This window comes from Microtus oregoni, unplaced genomic scaffold, assembly GCF_018167655.1.
Source record: "Microtus oregoni isolate MIOR12 unplaced genomic scaffold, Mior012 000029F_ref0000214, whole genome shotgun sequence".
Taxonomy (NCBI): Eukaryota; Metazoa; Chordata; class Mammalia; order Rodentia; family Cricetidae; genus Microtus; species Microtus oregoni.
The window spans coordinates 22499508-22517351 of NW_024543088.1; positions in this window are offsets into that span (position 1 = coordinate 22499508).

The window sequence follows — 17844 nt, forward strand, 5'->3', positions numbered from 1 at the left end:
TGTGGATCTCTGTATTAGTTTCCATCACTGTAAGAGGAAGCTTCTCTTCTGAGTGAAGCACAGATCTGAGGCAGAATGTCCTTAGGAGTAATTTTTTGCTACATTCCTAAGCTAGGATCCATACATGGGAGAGAACATGTGTTGTTGTCCTTTAGAAGCCTGAGTAACCTTACTTGGAATAAATTTTTCCTCATTTCTATTTTTTGCACTCTTCCCCCATAGGCTGGATGGCACTATAGAGAGTCACAAGTGTCTTATTCTTCTAGCCTAGCCCCTTTTCAAGCTTCTCACCCTATTGGTTCAGGATGCAAAGACTCGTCCAATGAATACTCTGGGCTTTTGAGGTTGTCTCCTTTTCTAATTGTGAGCTCAGTCCTGCTGCACACTGTTGGCAACTCTCCAGCTCTCACAATTCTGAGGCAAGTAGTACTCAGCCATCGGCTAAGCAAGATCTGGGCTGAGTGCCTCCTCACTGTCTGGGACTCTGTGAACCTCAAACCAGAAACGGACCAGAAAGATTTATCTCCTACACTGAGTAATATTCCATGGCTTTATGTATGAAGGAGGATAAGAAAAAAAGTGGCTGTGGCTGACTTGTGTATTGTGCCATTCTTCCTTCCTCAGAATCACCTAGAATAAATGGATGACTTACAATTGATGGCATCTTTGATTCAACTACTCCACCAGTTGGGGGAGAAACCCATCAAACAGGCCACAGTCCTTCTCTCAGTCCATCACTAGAACCCTAGGTGAAGACTTTGTCGACCCTCTGGTGGACATGCTTAAAAGTGCAACTTACATTTTGTATGAAAATCTTGAGGCTGAAAGTGTGGTTTGAAGTCATCTCCAGCCCTTGTTTTTTCACAGAGATGGGCAAGAAAGGAATCCTCAGGCCTGCAAGCCTCTGGTCAGATAAGGACTGTTCTAGCACCTGGGTTGGGAGCATTTACAACATTAGGCAATGAACTAAATGTTTCTTGAGTATGATCTCATTTAACCCTCGTTCAAACCATACAGCATACATTCTATTACACAGATTTTCTTTGGTTGTTTTGTTTTCTTGTGTATTGTGAAACAAAGTCTCACATAGCCCATGCTGCCGCCAGCTCACTCTCTGATGGGGGAGAGTCTTCTGTTTTGTGTTAATTTCATTGGTTAAATAAAGAGACTGCCTTAGCCCTTTAATAGGACATAAAATTAGGTAGGCGGAGTAAACAGAACAGAATGCTGGGAGAAAGAAGCTGAGTCGAGGAATTGCCATGATTCTCCTACTGGACACAGACACAGGTTAAGATCTTCCCTGGTAAGATACCTCGTGGTGTTACAGGGATATTAGAAATGGGTTAGATCGATATGTAAGAGCTAGCCAATAAGAGGCTGAAACTAATGGGCCAGGCAGTGTTTAAAAGAATACAGTTTCTGTGTAATTATTTTGGGACATAAGCTAGCCATGTGGGCGGCCGGGTGCCAGGGACACAGCCCCGCTGCTCCTATTTCAACAACTCTCCGTAACCAAGTACTGTGTGCCTCCATCAAGTGCTGGAGATGTAGATGTACACCCTCATAATCACACACTGGCTTCTTAAACTGTGGGTTATGACCCCACATGTAACTGATGATTGTGAAAATTTGGCAACAGTAGAAGGTCTCTGGACACAAGCTGACTAAGAATTATCAAGATAAAACACGTACTGGATCCGAGCTGTTCTGGCACTACTGATCCCCCTGCAGCCTCGCTGCATTCTTGCGTCTAAACACAAAGTGTCTGTCCACTTTGTGACGCTTCTGTCACATACAGACACGCCACACAGCACCAGAGAACACTGACTGAGACCGCACACTCTGAATTGCAGTGTTTTCACTTTCCGATCGCTGCAAATGGGGCAGCTAAACTATGGAAAGCAAATACGTTTGTGTTTTCCTCCCATCATCCCCTAGCATGTTAGCTTCAGATTGTGTCCTGCATTGCACTGCATTAGAATGCTTCATTTTTAAAATTGCTCTTTGAGTGGTTGACTTAAGTTTAATTTAAAAAAAAAATCCAAACCTCTAGAAGAGACAGGCTCATAATCCCAGCACTTGGGAGGCAAAGGCAGACTGGTCTCTATGAGTTCAAGGCCATTATGGTCTATATGGTGAGTTCTAGGCCAGCCATGGTTACAGTGAGACCCTATCTCAAATTAAATAAATAAATATCTAAATGAATTTTGGTTTGGAATTAAAAAAGAATTACCAATTGTTTCTGAAATGGCCCTAAACAAATTTCTGCCACTTTTGTTCTGCATACTTATGTGTAAAAGTATCAAAATTGACAACTACAAAAGAATAAAAATATCGGCCAGCTCTAAAGATATCAAAGATGCTCTGTGCCCAGCTGTACCAAATATTCTGCCAAGGTTTAATTCTTTCTGTAAAAATAAATAAGCACACCCACCTCCTCATAAGGGAATTTGCTTTCACTTTTAATAGATACTAAACTATGTATCCTAAATAATTGTTTTAAAATAAACTTTGTTTTCCATTGGTAAATGTTTGACCTCTATACATGTCTTATATGCTTATATGTCCACAGTCATAAAAAGAATTCTCAGGCAAACGGGGTCATGAGTGGAAAAGCTGAAGAAGCCCTCCTGTTACCCTGTTTTCAAGATGTGACCACTGGAGTTGGGAACTGTGTGCCGCAGCAACGGCCTTCTGGGGTAGTACTTCCGCAGCACATGCCTCCATCGGTGGTTCCCACTGAGGATGGAGACCCACCTTCAAGAAGACACATTTTGTAAAATCACATTCCTAAAACAGCACTTTTAAAAACTAAAATCTACTCTGTATCAGCACTGCCATGTTGTATCCAAGTTTTTTTTTTTAATGAATTGGTGCTTAACACCTGAAGGTACTTATTATTGCTGTCCTTCAGTAACTGGGACTGTTGGATCAGACCACCATAGAGCCATCATAATACAGATACACTCAACTCTCTTATACAAAATGATGTGGATTTTGCCTATAAGCTATGTGCATCTCGAATATTTTTTATTTGGTCTAAATTACTTATAATACCTGACATGTTGCAAATGCTATGGTTGCTACACTATGTTGTTTAGGGAATAATGATAAAAGAATGTCAGCATGCTTATCAGAGATATGGTTTGTTTTCAAATATTTTTTATCAGCAACTGACTACATGTGCTGTGGTCTGCAGGAATCATGCAGTGAGATTTCAGCTGATAGAGCAGAAGGATGAACCACCAGAATGAATGGTTCTGATGAACCATTCATCCTGATTCACAAGGGGCTGGGCCTACCGCCTTTTGTATATCAGCTGTTCCTACGGTAGATCTCTTGTGAAGCCATAAACACTCTTCCTTAGTGCAAAATTCAGCAGAGTATGGATTATTGGACACAATTCCTTCTGTATTGGTATATTTGTACCTCCAGTGGGAAATTTAGCCACATAGCCAAAAACCTTTGTTCCCACAGCCCTATCTCCATTCTGTTCCCTGAGAAACATTAGAAGCCACCTCCCTGCAACTATCTTCCATTTGGCAGGACATGCAGTCAGGAAAGGAGTCTTTCACATAGATCACATTGGGACCTTCAAAGATAAAGGGACGTCCAAGCTCAGAGTATTGCCTGTTTTGTGTGTGTGTATAAACTGGAAACTTTACATAACAGGGAGAACAGCAGAAGAATAAAGAAACTGATGCAGAAAAGCACATAGTGGAGAATTTATTTCGCCCTCAGATCCTTTTAAGTCCAGCGCGTGCTGTGAGTCCTCTTCTGAACCCTGAAGGGACACTGAGGCTGGCACTCAGAGGTTCTCAATATACATTAACGTAGACGCATGGATTGAAGTGGGCCAACCACAGACTGTATTTCAATGTGCTGGGCCTAGACTTCCTGGTTGACTATTGAAGTATGGGGTTTGGGCTCCTGTTCCCAGGAGGATTCCGAAGGATTGAATGCATGTGGTCCAAGTGCTGCTGTGCCCATTTCTTCTGGCAGCGAACAGCATGTCTCTGTCATCTGAGGAGTTTACCCAAGACACCCTAGGACAGGTTAACAGGCATTCTGCAAAGCCATCCACAGCCCAACTGGATCAGGAGGAACAACAATATAGCCATTCAAAGTTGTTGTGTTCACAGAACTTTGGGTTTGTCATGGCAATCTCTTGCAACCATCTATGAGTCTAGCCAACTTGCAATTACAAACTGAAGGCCTTCCTCTTCTCTCAAGTCTCTCAAGTGACAAGTCAACCTTCCCCTGCTCAGCAGCTAGCATTTGTCACTGCTTAGCATTATATTAAACACTTATTCGGTTATCCCAAACTAGAGAGCAAGGACTTTCTTTGTTCACAGGTGGAACCTGAAAGGACTCAGATGTGAGTTCAAAAGGGACACTCAGACAGACTGTTGGCGTAAAAGGGTTCTTAGAAAGGGTTAAGCTGGGTATGGTGGCACACGCCTTTAATCCCAGCACTCCGGAGGCAGAGGCAGGCGGATCTCTGTGAGTTCAAGACCAGTTTGGTCTACAGAATAAGTTCCAGGACAGCAAGGGCTACATAGAGAACCCTGTATCTGGTCAGAAAAAGAAGAGGAGGAGGAGGAAGAAGAAGAATTATTGATGCTATAGACAGACTAAACAACAGCATGGCGGGGGCTCTGAGGAAAGTTCAGGACCCAGCACCAGAGTCAGACAGCATGGTATATCTCTGCAGAGAAGAAACCACGGCTCATGGGGAGAAGTGAGAGTCCCACGCTTTTCTGAGCATGGGGTGGTTTTGCAGCATAAGCCTTTGGTCAGGCTTTCTGATTCCCAGTCATGGGAGAGAATGGGGAACAGGACTTTTGGTCACCCTCTTGACTCCTAGAAGCCTGCTAACTAGGGATCCTTATGGTATCTCTGGAGGGTTCCTGGGAGGGAGGGGAAGGCTGCTGCAGGTACGAACTGTGTCCTAGCTGCCTCTGGGTTCTGTCCCCACATTCTTATGGAAACCTAGTGCTTAAGTTTGCCTCTGGCTCACACTAAGACCAGTTTGTTCCTACTCCACCATCTGTTTAGGACTTAGGACAAAATGTAAGGTATTAATTTTCCTAGGGTTTCGAGAAAGAATCAATCTTTCTGAGAACACAACTGTGACAGCTAGTTTTATTGTCAACTCGCCACAAGCTAGAGTCATCTGAGAGGAAGGAGCCTCAATTAAGAAAATGTCTGCCTAAACTTGGGCTGTAGGCTATTTTCTAAATTAGTGATGTAGGGTGGAGAGACCAGCCCATTGTGGGTGGTGTCATACCCTGAGCTGGTGGTCCTAGGTTCTATAAGAAAGCAGGCTGTAGGGGCTGTTTCTAACTCTGTTACCTGCTTTTAGGACCCCTTCCTCCTACTGGGTCACCTCATCTAGCCTTAATAGGAAAGGAGGTGCCTAGTCTTACTGTAACTTGATATGCCATGTCTGACTGATATACATGGGAGGCTGCCCTTTCCTGAAGAGAAAGGAGGGAGGAGAAGGTGGGGGCTGGAGGGAGGAACTGGGAAGAGACAAGGGATAGCTGTGATCATGCTGGAAATTAGTTAATTTATTAAAATTAATAGAAAGAAAGAAAGAAAGAAAGAAAGAAAGAAAGAGGAAGGAAGGAAGGAAGGAAGGAAGGAAGGAAGGAAAGCTGAGCAAGCCTGAGGAGCAAGCTAGTAAGCAGCACTCCTCCATAGCCTCTGCATCCTCTCTTGACTCCAAGTTCTTTCCCTTTTTGAGCTCCTGCCCTGATTTCCTCCAGTGATGAACGTGAAAGTGTAAGCCAAACAAACCCTTCCCTACTCTAGCTGGTTTTGTCATGTGTTTCCTCCCAGAACTAGAAACCCTAACTAGGACCAATATTCTACTACCAGGATGCACTTTGGCTAGCTGAAAGCACTTAGCGATTGTATCCACTCAAAAATAGCTCCCAAATATAAGGACTACATTTAGTAATCTGCAGCCATATCTCAGGCCTTCCTGCATTTGTCCCTGGCCTAATCCATTTTACTGTTCCTCACTTGGTCTTGTGTTTCTGGGAAATTACTCAACAGATAACACCTATTACTACATTTTCATTATGAAAGAATAGAATTTCGCCCACAGAACTCGTGTCTAAGGTCAGTGTTATGTTTTTCTCTACAGTCGGATGTGTCCCTCTGTTTTTTAAGAGGTGCTGCTCTCAGGGTCAAATCACAGCCCCCCAACTCTTTCTTCTCATCATCTTTGCACAGCCAGCACTCTCCAGCCTTGTTTTTCAGATGGAAGTTGTGAGCCTCGATGGTAGGCAATGAAGTTAATTGGGTGGATGATGAACAGCACTTTTGTGAACGTCAGAAATATGCAGTTTATTTTGGTATGTGTGGATTGTGGTGGGTTATGAATAGCATATTAAGGAATGGCAGAAACATGCACTTTATTTTGATATCTGGTGTTAAAGTCTGTGGAACAGATGTGTCAAAGTTTTCCCACTAGCAACTTCAGCATCAATACAAGTGGTCAGCTCACCTGGCCCTTTGACTTTATTTTCTTCATTAGTCAGTGTGCAATGAGGTGCTCAGAATATCTGCCCATTCAAACTCTTCATCCAAAGATATGGACTGCACTTTAGCTTATCTTTCAGTAGTTCAAGGCCAAATCCCAAGAATGACCCAACCCTCTGTTCAGTTATTGCCTGGAATATGTGAAGGTTGTCAAAGAATTCATAACCTTGTACTCAGGAACCGGATGGATTACAAGTCCAGCCTAGAGTACACAGCAAAATCCTGCACATAATGCAACCTACCGCTAGGTGGAGACATGACCTTGTATACTCCCTTAAGGGTTACTCAACTGGATATGTCGGACATCCTCTAGAAACCACTCCAGGAAGGGAGACTAACAGAAGATAAAGCAGATACCTTTACAGAACCCCACCCCCCAGCACAGTCCTTAGGAACAGGGGCAGCTCTAGGAGCTGAGCTACTATGAGGTTCACCTTAACCTGCCTGCTCCCCTGAGGAGGTCTTTTGTCAGTCTGTGTCCCAAACATTTTCAGTTCTGTAAGATGCTCATGTTAGGTTTGGGTTTTTCAGGTTTATGTTGTTTAACATGGAGAAGGCAATGTTCCACAGTCAAGCATATGAAGCCTGAAGTTTCTGTATTATTGAAAGATCCTGTGTTGACATAATCATTTGTGTTATTCAAGTTTTTTATTTGCTTGTTTGTTTTTGTTTTGCTTTGTTGTTTGGTTTTGTTTGTTTGTTTGGTTGTTTGGTTGGTTGGTTGGTTGGTTTGCTTTGGTTTTGGTTTTTCAGTTTTTCAAGACAAGGTTTCTCTGTGTAGCCTTGACTGTCCCGAAACTCTCTCTCCTTAAACTAGGCTGGCCTTGAACTCAGAGATCTGACTGCCTCTCTAGAATTAAGGGCAACTATAACCACTGCCCAGCCTGGTTATTAAGGGTTCTTTTTTCTTTTTGTTTGTTTGTTCGTATGTTTGGTTGGTTGGCTGGTTGGTTGGTTGGTTGGTTGGTTGGTTGGTTGGTTTTTCGAGACGGGGTTTGTCTGTAGCTTTGAAGCCTGTCCTGGAACTAACTCTTGTAGAACATGCTAGCCTCAAGCTCACAGAAATCCTCCTGTCTCTGTCTCCCAAATACTGGAATTAAAGGTGTGTGCCACCACCGCCTGGTTGGCTATTAAGTTTTTAAAAAGTCTTTGAGAAGGAAAAAAAAACAGTACTGGAACCAAGAAAAAAAATTACCCATTTGGGAAGGCAACAAGAATGAGACAGGAACCTGTTATGAAATGGGACAGAGAATTGGTGTCTGGGAAGTCCCCATAAGGGGAGGGAGGGAGGAAGGGAGGGAGGGAGAGAGAGAGAGAGAGAGAGAGAGAGAGAACCCAAAGCATTAGTTACAGAATTTTAAAGAAGGCTCGAGCTCTAGTTAACATCTGAAAGAAAATGTCAGAAGAGATGAAAAGGAAATAATTAAATAATTATGCCTTTCTGAGTCAGGCCTCAGAGTGACAGTGCACAAGAAAACAGAATCAAGATGGATGCTCGGTGTCCTGTGCGGTTTGGGGGAACCCGGCAGCATCCTTGGAGCTTTTTGCACTGTAAGCGCCCACGCTTAAACGGGAGCATGGATGCTAAGTCACTCCTGAGAAGCCAGGGGTCTCTCTGGAGAGAGTGCTGGAGACAGGAGTGAATAGATGCATGAGCTTTGTTGCCAGCATACTCTGTAGAATTTGGGTTTCCCTCTCCTTCTAGAGAGCCATGAAAGTCTGTATATAAGGCATTAGATCATATATAATACACCATTTCCATTGGTTTCTAGAAAAATAAGTCCAACTTTGGATAGTATTAGGGGTTAATATTTCCTTTGCCAAAACTTTTTCCAACACGTAGCCAGAGAATACTGTAGTAAAACATTAGGTTCCTTTCTTAAGGTTTTTGGGATTTGAGTTATCCTAACCCTTGAGGCTGTCATAGCCACAAGACTAAGCACATGTTGGTGATGATCCTAAGGACAAAGAGACCAGCAGTAGAGCCTTAGCAGTGGACTAGGGCAGCCCTGAGGCAGGGTTCTTTAGAGGACACAACCAATAGGAACAATTCATTAGCTTTAAAACAGTAACAGCAGGCTCACACCTAGCTCAGAGGCTCAGCAGTCCTGCCAAGGCTCTCTGTCACAGGATGGGGAAGGGCGCTTGGGATAGGGGTGGGAGCAGCAACCAATGGTTACTCAGACCACAAGATTGGACTCCAGCAGCCTCACTCAGAGACAGAAGCAGGGATGTTTCCTGGAGAGCAGCAGTCCTGAGTCCATGAGAAAAGCTCGGAAACACTGGTTCTGCTCTCTGTGAAGGCATCAAGTTCATTTGGTGCCACAGGGAAGGTCATGTTAGTAAAGGTGAGAAAATCCTCCTGCCATATCTACCGCTACCAGAAGGAGCTGCCACACTCGGACTTTCAGGATGGGACTCCCTGCATGGCTGATTCTAATTTATGGCCACTTAGCATTAAAATCATCCATAAGGAACTTTTAGTGACAGCTCTGGGCCTGAGACCAGATGGCTAGAATGCTTTTTCCCTGCCTTTTCTTACTCCAGGTGTTCTTGAGGAAAAGCACAAAGAGCACAGCCCAAAACAAAGAGAAACACAGGTTTGGATCTGCATATTCTGAGTCTGGGGCTTCTCTCTCCGAAGACAGGGGTTTATACAGCTGTCTTACATGTGCATGCACTCATGTGAGCTGGCTCTCTCTCTCTCTCTCTCTCTCTCTCTCTCTCTCTCTCAGTCTTGTGTGTCTGTCTCTCTGCCTGCCTGTCTCTCAAAACTTTTGATGAAAGGTTCTGCCACAAGCATCTCTGATGGTTTTGTTTGTTATTTTTGTTTTTCCCTCCTTGGGATCTCTTTTAAGAAGCCTGTGAGAAGAGGTGGAGGGATGGGGAGAACCCCCCCCCCAAAAAAAAACAAACAAAACCTAAGGGGCAACGTCCAAATGACTTTGGTCCTTTTGTTTTAAATTGTCATCCAAGTTCAAAGTGGTCATTTTGTGTGTTTTAGCTTCTTTTATTTAATCCTCAAGAATCTGTTTGCTTGAGATTACATTTTTTTCTTGTTGTGGAGAGTGTATGGGGGTATCACCAGAGAAGACTGCCCAGACGTCTTCTGGTTTTTATTAGCTGGCCAGCGACTACACTGGCTGTTCAGGATCCCAATGTAGCACTGAGCCTTTCTCAGGATCCGTCTTTAAGCACAGAAACCATATTCTGGGTTGACATATTTCAGTTAATAAGAACAGTTAGAGCAAGGAGAACTACAGAAGCCAAAAGCAAGGTTAGTACATTTAGAGACTTTCCCAGAACTATATGGACTCTGATGGATTCAGTCTTTGTTTCATTTTGGCAGGTGTTATGGCATGAATGGTACTCTCATCATGGAGTCAACTGTGCTAAGGTCTGAGCATGTTACAGACAGTGCATTTGAAAGGCCAGTCGAAAGGAATCTAGAGTTAATCTTAGTTAACCTTAGTTACCGTTTCTGTTTCCTGACTGGCAGGGGAGAAGCCTTACAGGTTGCCTGAGAATCAACAGCCTACATATTGCTTAGTTCTACATTGCCTTTGAACAGTGAAAAGAACTAAGACTCAAAATCTTGCTGGGAATTGGAGAAGCATCTTCTCTCCACAATTCCAGAGCTACTTCAATCAGTGAGACTAAGCCTCCTGACCAGCCAAAGTTAAGAGCCACAACAAGTCTTCATCAGCACATGTCAAGATCACCCTCCATAACAGAGACAGAGACCCACATTGGAGCACCAGACAGAAATCTCAAGGTCCAAATCAAGAGCAGAAGGAGAGAGAGCACGAGCAAGGAACTCAGGACCGCGATGTGTGCACCCACACACTGAGACAATGGGGATGTTCTATCGGGAACTCACCAAGGCCAGCTGGCCTGGGTCTGAAAAAGCATGGGATAAAACCAGACTCACTGAACATAGTGGACAATGAGGACTACTGAGAACTCAAGAACAATGGCAATGGGTTTTTTATCCCACTGCACGTACTGGCTTTGGGGGAGCCTAGGCAGTTTGGATGCTCACCTTACTAAACCTGGATGGAGGTGGGTGGTCCTTGGACTTCCCACAGGTCAGGGAACCCTGATTGCTCTTCGAGCTGATGAGGGAGAGGGACTTGATCGGGGGAGGAGGAGGGAAAAGGGAGGCGGTGGCGGGGAGGAGGCAGAAATCCTTAATAAATAAATAAATTTTAAAAAAAAGATCACCCTCCATAGAAAACATATCATTGTCTCTTTCAGATAAGTCATTAACCATTAAGTATTTGAGATGATTGAGAGAATACTTAAAAAGAAAAGGCTGCCAATTCTGGCCACAGTGCGTTAGAGGCACAGGGTAACTAACACAATTTCCCTTCAGGACCCAGTAACTACAAAAGACTTTTAAACTAAAATAACCCACCATGCTGGTCTAGTAATGCCTCCTTTGGATATATTGCTCAAGGGACTGCCTTATATCTGGGGCATTATCTCTGTACTCATAGGTAAAGAGTTGTATACAGGAATGAACTACCAAGAACAAAGAAGGTAACCAGGGTGCAGGTGCTTGTCTAATGGATTGCCAAGTTTGTTCTCTGGTGCAGATGAAAATCTGAACATCTGGAAAGGACTGAGGGCCAAGCCCTGAAGAAAAAGAAAGAACCAACTTTAACACTTCGGGATTGGAGAGGACTAACTCTAAATCCATTAAATGGACTCTATTGTGGGTGTTTGTTTGTTTGTTTGTGTTTTATGTTGTTTTGTTTTTTAAGAAAGGGTTTCTTTTGTTTTGTTTCATTTTTCAAGACAGAGTTTCTCTGTGTAGTCTGGCTGTCCTAGAACTCACTCTGTAGATCAGGCTGGCCTCAGACTCATAGAGATCCACCTGCCTCCTGAGCGCTGGAATTAAAGATGTGTTCCACCACCACCAGGCCTTTTGTGGGTGTTTTTATAGAGCTCTGGTCCTCCCCTTCACCTATGGGGGCTCTTTAGATACCACACACAACCATGTGCTTTTAAGTCTTCTTGAAACAAACAAAACAAAAACACCATCTCAGGGAGACTGCTTTCACTTTCCTAGTTTATCCATGTCTGTCGAGAGCAGTTAGGATAAAATAGACCAGAAAGAAAGCAAAGCATGAGGTATAATTAATTAGGAGTTTTGAGAAAGGAAAGAACCTATTGTTTCAGTCTGACTAGAATCCTTTCTACTCAGGAATGAGAGTTTAACCTCTAAGTAGGTAGGATAGCAAGCACTCAGTCTCTCTTGCTGACTTTTTAGGCTTGTCACTATGACAATTCATTTTTCAATCTGGATCCACTGAGATAAGACCTCAGACTTTAAACTTTTGTCGCCAATTTGAATTGTTCCTGTAGAGAAAAGCAATGTAAGCTGGGAGGCACCTGGAACGTGTTCAGTGCTGCTCTATTCATAATAGCCAGAAACTGGAAGCAACCTAGATGTCCCTCAACAGAAGAATGTATAAAGTGTAGTACATTTACACAATGGACTATACTTGGACCTTTAAATATATAACATTATAAAGTTTTCAGGCCAATGAATGGAACTAAAAAAAAAATCATCCTGAGTGAGATAACCCAGACCCAGAAAGATAAGTATGGTATCTATTTATTTGTTTATATCTATGTATTAGCTATTTAATAAATGATAACTAAACTAAAATCTATAGACCCAAAGAGGTTAGATATAAAAGAAGGGACTGGGGAGGCGAGAATACATGCATATGTCTAGGAAGGGAAAATAGAAGTGATTCTACTGGAGCCGGGTAGGCAAGATAAGAATGGGAGGATCAGGTGGGAAGGAGGAGGGAGGGTGGGGTTGAAGAACAGAATGAGAGGAAAGACAGCTGAAACTGAAGAGCATTTATGGAGCATTCGAGCAGCTGATATGAAACCCCAGTGTGGTGGAAACTTCCTATAATATATGAAGGTGATCCCAATGAAGTCTCCAAATATTAGAGAGACAGAACCCCTACTGATCATCTCTTTCACCATGTGGAACCTCAGTGCCAGGATTGGGTTTCATCCAATTGAGTTGTTAGCCAAGGGGGGGTCCCATGAAAATCTCCGAACATCAAGCCTATTCTCTTCTAATAAGAGATAAAGTATATGGAGGGGAAACTGTATTTAAATAAATAAATAAATAAATATAATTTATATAAAATATAATAGTAAAGACTTATATGTAATCTGAAGTGAAAAAGATGAGGGTTCCTTGCAGCCTTAGTTTCTGTGCAATGTCCAGGAAGTCCTCAAAGGTGATAATGAACAGTGGAATCAGCCATGAGTCTTCTTGTAAGTGTATCAGGAATTACAAGCCACTAGAACAGCTCATGTCAGGACTTTCCTGTTCAAGTACAGGTGGGAGTCTAGTTCTTTAAAAAGGGCAGATTCAATATTTTTCAAAAGATGTTTTGAACCTTTTGGAGACAAGATAGGTGAATACATGAGGAGAGGCAATTTGGGTAAGAAGCACTATATTACTGGAGCCAGTCATTTCTGGGGAGAGGTCCTGAGAATTAGGATTAGATAATTGGCTGCCCAGTTTTATGTCAGTTTGACACAAGCTAAAGTCATCTGAGAGGAGGGAGCATCAGTTGAGAAAATGCCTCCCTAAGATTGGGCTGCAGACAAGTCTGTATGGCATTTTCTTGATTCATGATTGATGTGGGAGGGGCCAGCCTATTGTGGGTTGTGACACCCTAGGCTGCTGGTCCTGGGTTCTATAAGAAAGCTGGCTGAGCATGCCATGATGAATACCTAGTGAGCAGCATCCCTCCCATGGCCTCTGTATCAGCTCCTGCCTGCAGGTTCCTGCCCTGCTTCAGTTCCTGCCCTCACTGCTTTTGATGATGAACTGTTATGTGGAACTGTCAGTGAAATAAACTCTGTCCTCCCCAAGTTGCTTTTGGTCATGGTCTTTCATAACAGCAATAGTAAGCCTAACAAGAGGCAGAGAGATCCCCAATCTCTAAGGTGGGAGTGAGCACCCATCAGAGCAAGAAGAGGGTAGGAGATATTCATTTGTGACTCCTTAGGAAGGAAATGATACTGTTATCAAGAAAAGGAGGAATCAGAGAGGAGTGAGGGAACAATCCAGGGGAACCAGAGACCCCCCCATACTTAAGATGAAATGGGTTGAGATAAAAGGGCTTGCAGGGAGAGCCCTAAGCTTTAGATGCACAAGGCATTGGAGTTTGAGCCAGTCTTGTTTCAATCTAGAGCTAGTTTGATGAGAATTTTCTTGAGAGTTCAGTTAGTCATTTCTACTTTCTCTGACAATTGGAGTGATATGGGATATGGAATCTTCAGGAATCTGGAGAGAGGTCACAACTTGTTGGGTGATCATGGATGTAAATTTGAAGCCATTCATTGTCTGGTTGAAGAGAAGATAAGAGACTGAATCAGGGGATAAGTTCAGAGACTAAGATATGGGCCACAGTAGGGCCACCTTTGTTAGTAATTGGGAAAGCCTTGACCTATCCCAAAAATGTATCTACCATTAATAAAAGGTATTTATACCTTTTTTCTTTTGTAGGAGAAACGCAGGTAAAGTCCAATTGCCAGTCCATGGCAGGCATCTGGTGTAGGAAATGGTAGCATCTAAGGTTTAGACTGGAGTATGTTCTTCTGCAGGAATCATAGGAGTTAGATAAGTTAGATAAGTCCTGTTTGTCTGAAGGTTGGAGGGAAGAGTGTAGTTGGAGAAACTGGAGTAGAACTTGGTTAGAGGGGCTGGAACAGAGTGGTTAGAGTGGGTGAGGATATATTTAGTCGGAGGAACATGAGGTGCCTGGGAGTGGATTGGGAATGGGGGGCCTGATAGGCATGAGTGAGGAAGTTTTGTGGTCAGAGGTAGAATCAGTAAGCTGGAGATGAATGAGGGCAACTTCCTCTGTGAGTTTATCAGCACAATTGTCCTGTGACCATGAACAACAGAGGTTGTCTCAGGAAGTAAAGCAGCATTTAAGAGATTCTGGATCTGGACCAAATTAAAGATGGGCGTTCCCCTTTGTGTGAGAATTTCCCTGTCTCCATACTAGGATGTTGGAATGGATAATATATCTTTTTTAATCTAAGTAGATGTTGACTTGTTTGTCTGCAGCCAAGGTCAGGTCTAAAGTTGGAGGTGTGAGTTCTGCCTCCTACAAGACAGTGTGATGGAGGAAGGGTCTGGACTCAGCAAAAGTATAGGAGTGTTGAGAGTAAAGTTGGCCCTAGATGATGGGATAGACAGCCACAAAATGGGGTGTCTTGAGTGAGTTCTATGAATGGGTTGAGGGTGAAGTCTAAAACTTTGATGTGGAGATGAAGAGGGAGCAGATTGGGGTTCTTAGAGGAGGTGGTGGGTAATAAAGTGGTGGGGTTGTAGGTTGAGGAGGGTTGGAAGGTTAGGTTGGGGTCCAGGAGACAGGCATGGAGAACCTGAACCTGGGAAGGTGGTAGGGTTTAGAATCTAGGCCAATGGGATCTTTAAACGACAATGTGAAAAGAACAGTGAAGAACTATGGGGGAATATTTTGTTGGCCTCGGGGATAAGAATGGTGGCAGTAGCTATGGTCTAAAGACAAAGAAACCACCCTGTAACAACCAAGTCCAGTTGTTTGGATTCAGTTGGGGTGTAAGCGGCTCCTGTTCACTGACAGGACAGCAGGGGTATGGCCCTGGGTAATGTGAAAGAAGAGAAAGAAAGACCAGGAAGGGTCTGGGAGTGTGAGGGTAGAGACTCTAGATAGAGACCGTCTTAAATTGTCAGTGGCATTAATAACAGAGGAGGGGAAGGAGAGAAACTCCTAGATAGAGGGGGATGGGTAATGAAAGAGAAGTTAGGGATCCAGATTTAGAAAATTTAAAGAGGCCTTGAAAGGTCATAAATTCCCTCTTGGTGTTAGGCATAGGATAGTTAAGGAGTTCCTTCCTGTCTTCACAGAAGTGGGCTGGACCAAGAATGATGAATGAGGGAGAGATCTCAGTAGGCTACGGGCAGGACTGAAATCTTGGGCAAAGGAGGTTTGGGCACAGGGGATTCCAGAGCATTTGTCAGTTTCCCTGATGAAGTTATCTAAGTCTGTGAGGATTTAGAAATCCAGAATTCCTAATTCCGGCCAGGTATGGCCATTACCTAATTGATATTGGAGCCAGATATGGAAGGAGTGTTAAAGATGTGACTCTCAGCTTCTGGCTCTGGCTACCTGTACCATGTCGCTTCACCACCGAAGACTCTTCCATTGAAATATAAGCCAAAGATCGTTGATGTGGGTCATGCTATTTTATTCCAACAACAACAAAGTAACGAAAACCTTTTAGAAAAGAAACCCAGATTAGTGTGTATATGGCACAAATACAGTGAAAGAGGAAATTTTACAAATTGATGTACAAAGGGTGACATCAGGGAAATGCCTTTGGCCTAGCCAAGCTTCACTCAGCCAAGAAAGCATGCTGGGAAAAACCATGTTGTATGAACTTAGTTGACGTGGGTACTATGGAAGTAACTCCCTGGAGCCCTCATCCCATCCCTTTTCTCCCTTCAAGCCAGCTCAGAGTCAGGTCACTGGGCAGGTACGGCACACTCCAGGCCTTTCTGTATCTCCCCTTAATCAGGTGTCTCTTTTCCAGCAACTATCCATGTGTCTAAGTACAATTCACCATAACATGCTGCAAGAACCTGAAAACCTTAGTGCCTACCCTCGAGGACCCTGCTTATACATCTGACACTTGGAAACCCAAACCCTGAGTACTCTACAAATTATACTCTTTCTGTGAGCTACAGCAGGGAAGCTTCAAATGTGGAATGTTAAATCTTTTTACAAGAACATGTTTCCCCACTCCCATGCATTCCTAAGTATCCCTGTTTTGTGAGTATAAGTACCCGTGACTTTGCTACAATTCATATGCTTATCTGGTATTATAAAAATCATGCAGCTCTTCCTTATGAGCGCCTATGAATTCTGAAGTAGTCCTGGAACTCAAGACCTCCACTTTGAGTCTGGTCTGTAAGTCAGATTCAAAATCCTTACCTTCTCAGCATGTCACACACTGAGAGATGTTTACTGATCTGAAGGTAGACCAGCTGTCCACTGGACAGAGCGAGAATTCTCCATATATGCTAATGATGTTATCATGGCATTTACTCTTTGACAGCTCTTCCCTGGCTTAGGCTTTGGACTAGACAGACTTTCCCTGGGCTCACAAGCGAATTTCACCCTCAGGCTCAGAGAGGATCACATAAGCAACTAGACTAGCTGATCTTAGTGCCCAGATTCCAGAAAGGGCCCATGGAGGGCAACCAAAACATGGATGCAGCCTCATGAGTTCATGTGCCTCTCTGTTTTAGCTAACTCAAGGAAAGGGTGACTTAGAACACTGTATAGTGAGCCTTTTACTTAGTTCTTGAGTCTCTCTTGGTAGGGGGTATTTGTCATTCACTCATCAGACCTAAGCACAGCAAGCACAGAAGACACCATGAACACTTGATGTTGAACTGGAGTGAACTGGGGGAACGGTTTCAGTAGAGTGTTGTGAACGTGCTTAGTGCTCACGAGTGACAATGTGCTCTAAATGTGTGAACATGCAGAGCGGACACACAAAGGTGTTGTCCCCTCTTACATCCTACAGAGCGGCCATGCTTGATGAGAAGATAGAGCAGCGCACACACCGATAAACACACATTGCTGTTTATCTTCAAAAACCTAGATAGAAGTAAAAATAGATGGATTTCCCAAGGTTTTAAAATCTAGTTTGAAGAGTAGTTTCTTCCAGACATAACTTTTTAATGAAAATGAAATTCACTATCAACTCTAATTCTACTAGCTTCTCAAAACTGCGGAGGTGCACAAGCATAGTATAACCCTCTGACATGAAGTACAACTCTACCAAGAGAATCGAGAACTTATACAACGAAAATAAGGCATCTTGGATGATGTAGTCACTGTGTTCTTTACTACAGCTTGTGAAACAAGACGTCATGGCCCCTGTCTCCACCTCAGGAATGAAAATGCATTTCCACTGAGTTCATCTGAAATACCTCTGCTTTCAGTGAAGGGCTGACTCTGTGTTTTAAGTGGAAACTGAAACAAGTTGATATGAAGCCTACATGAAGGATTTACAGGGACCCTGAAAACTAAAATCTGGGAAAGTCAGGTCCTGGGAACATAGACTCAAATTCTTGAATGCCCTCCAGAAGAATGACTTCTAGAAGAGCATTCTTAAGAGTGACCAGTAGTATGAAGGTGTTCACAAGTGGTGAGGAGAGAGAACACAAAAATAAAACAGTAGTTG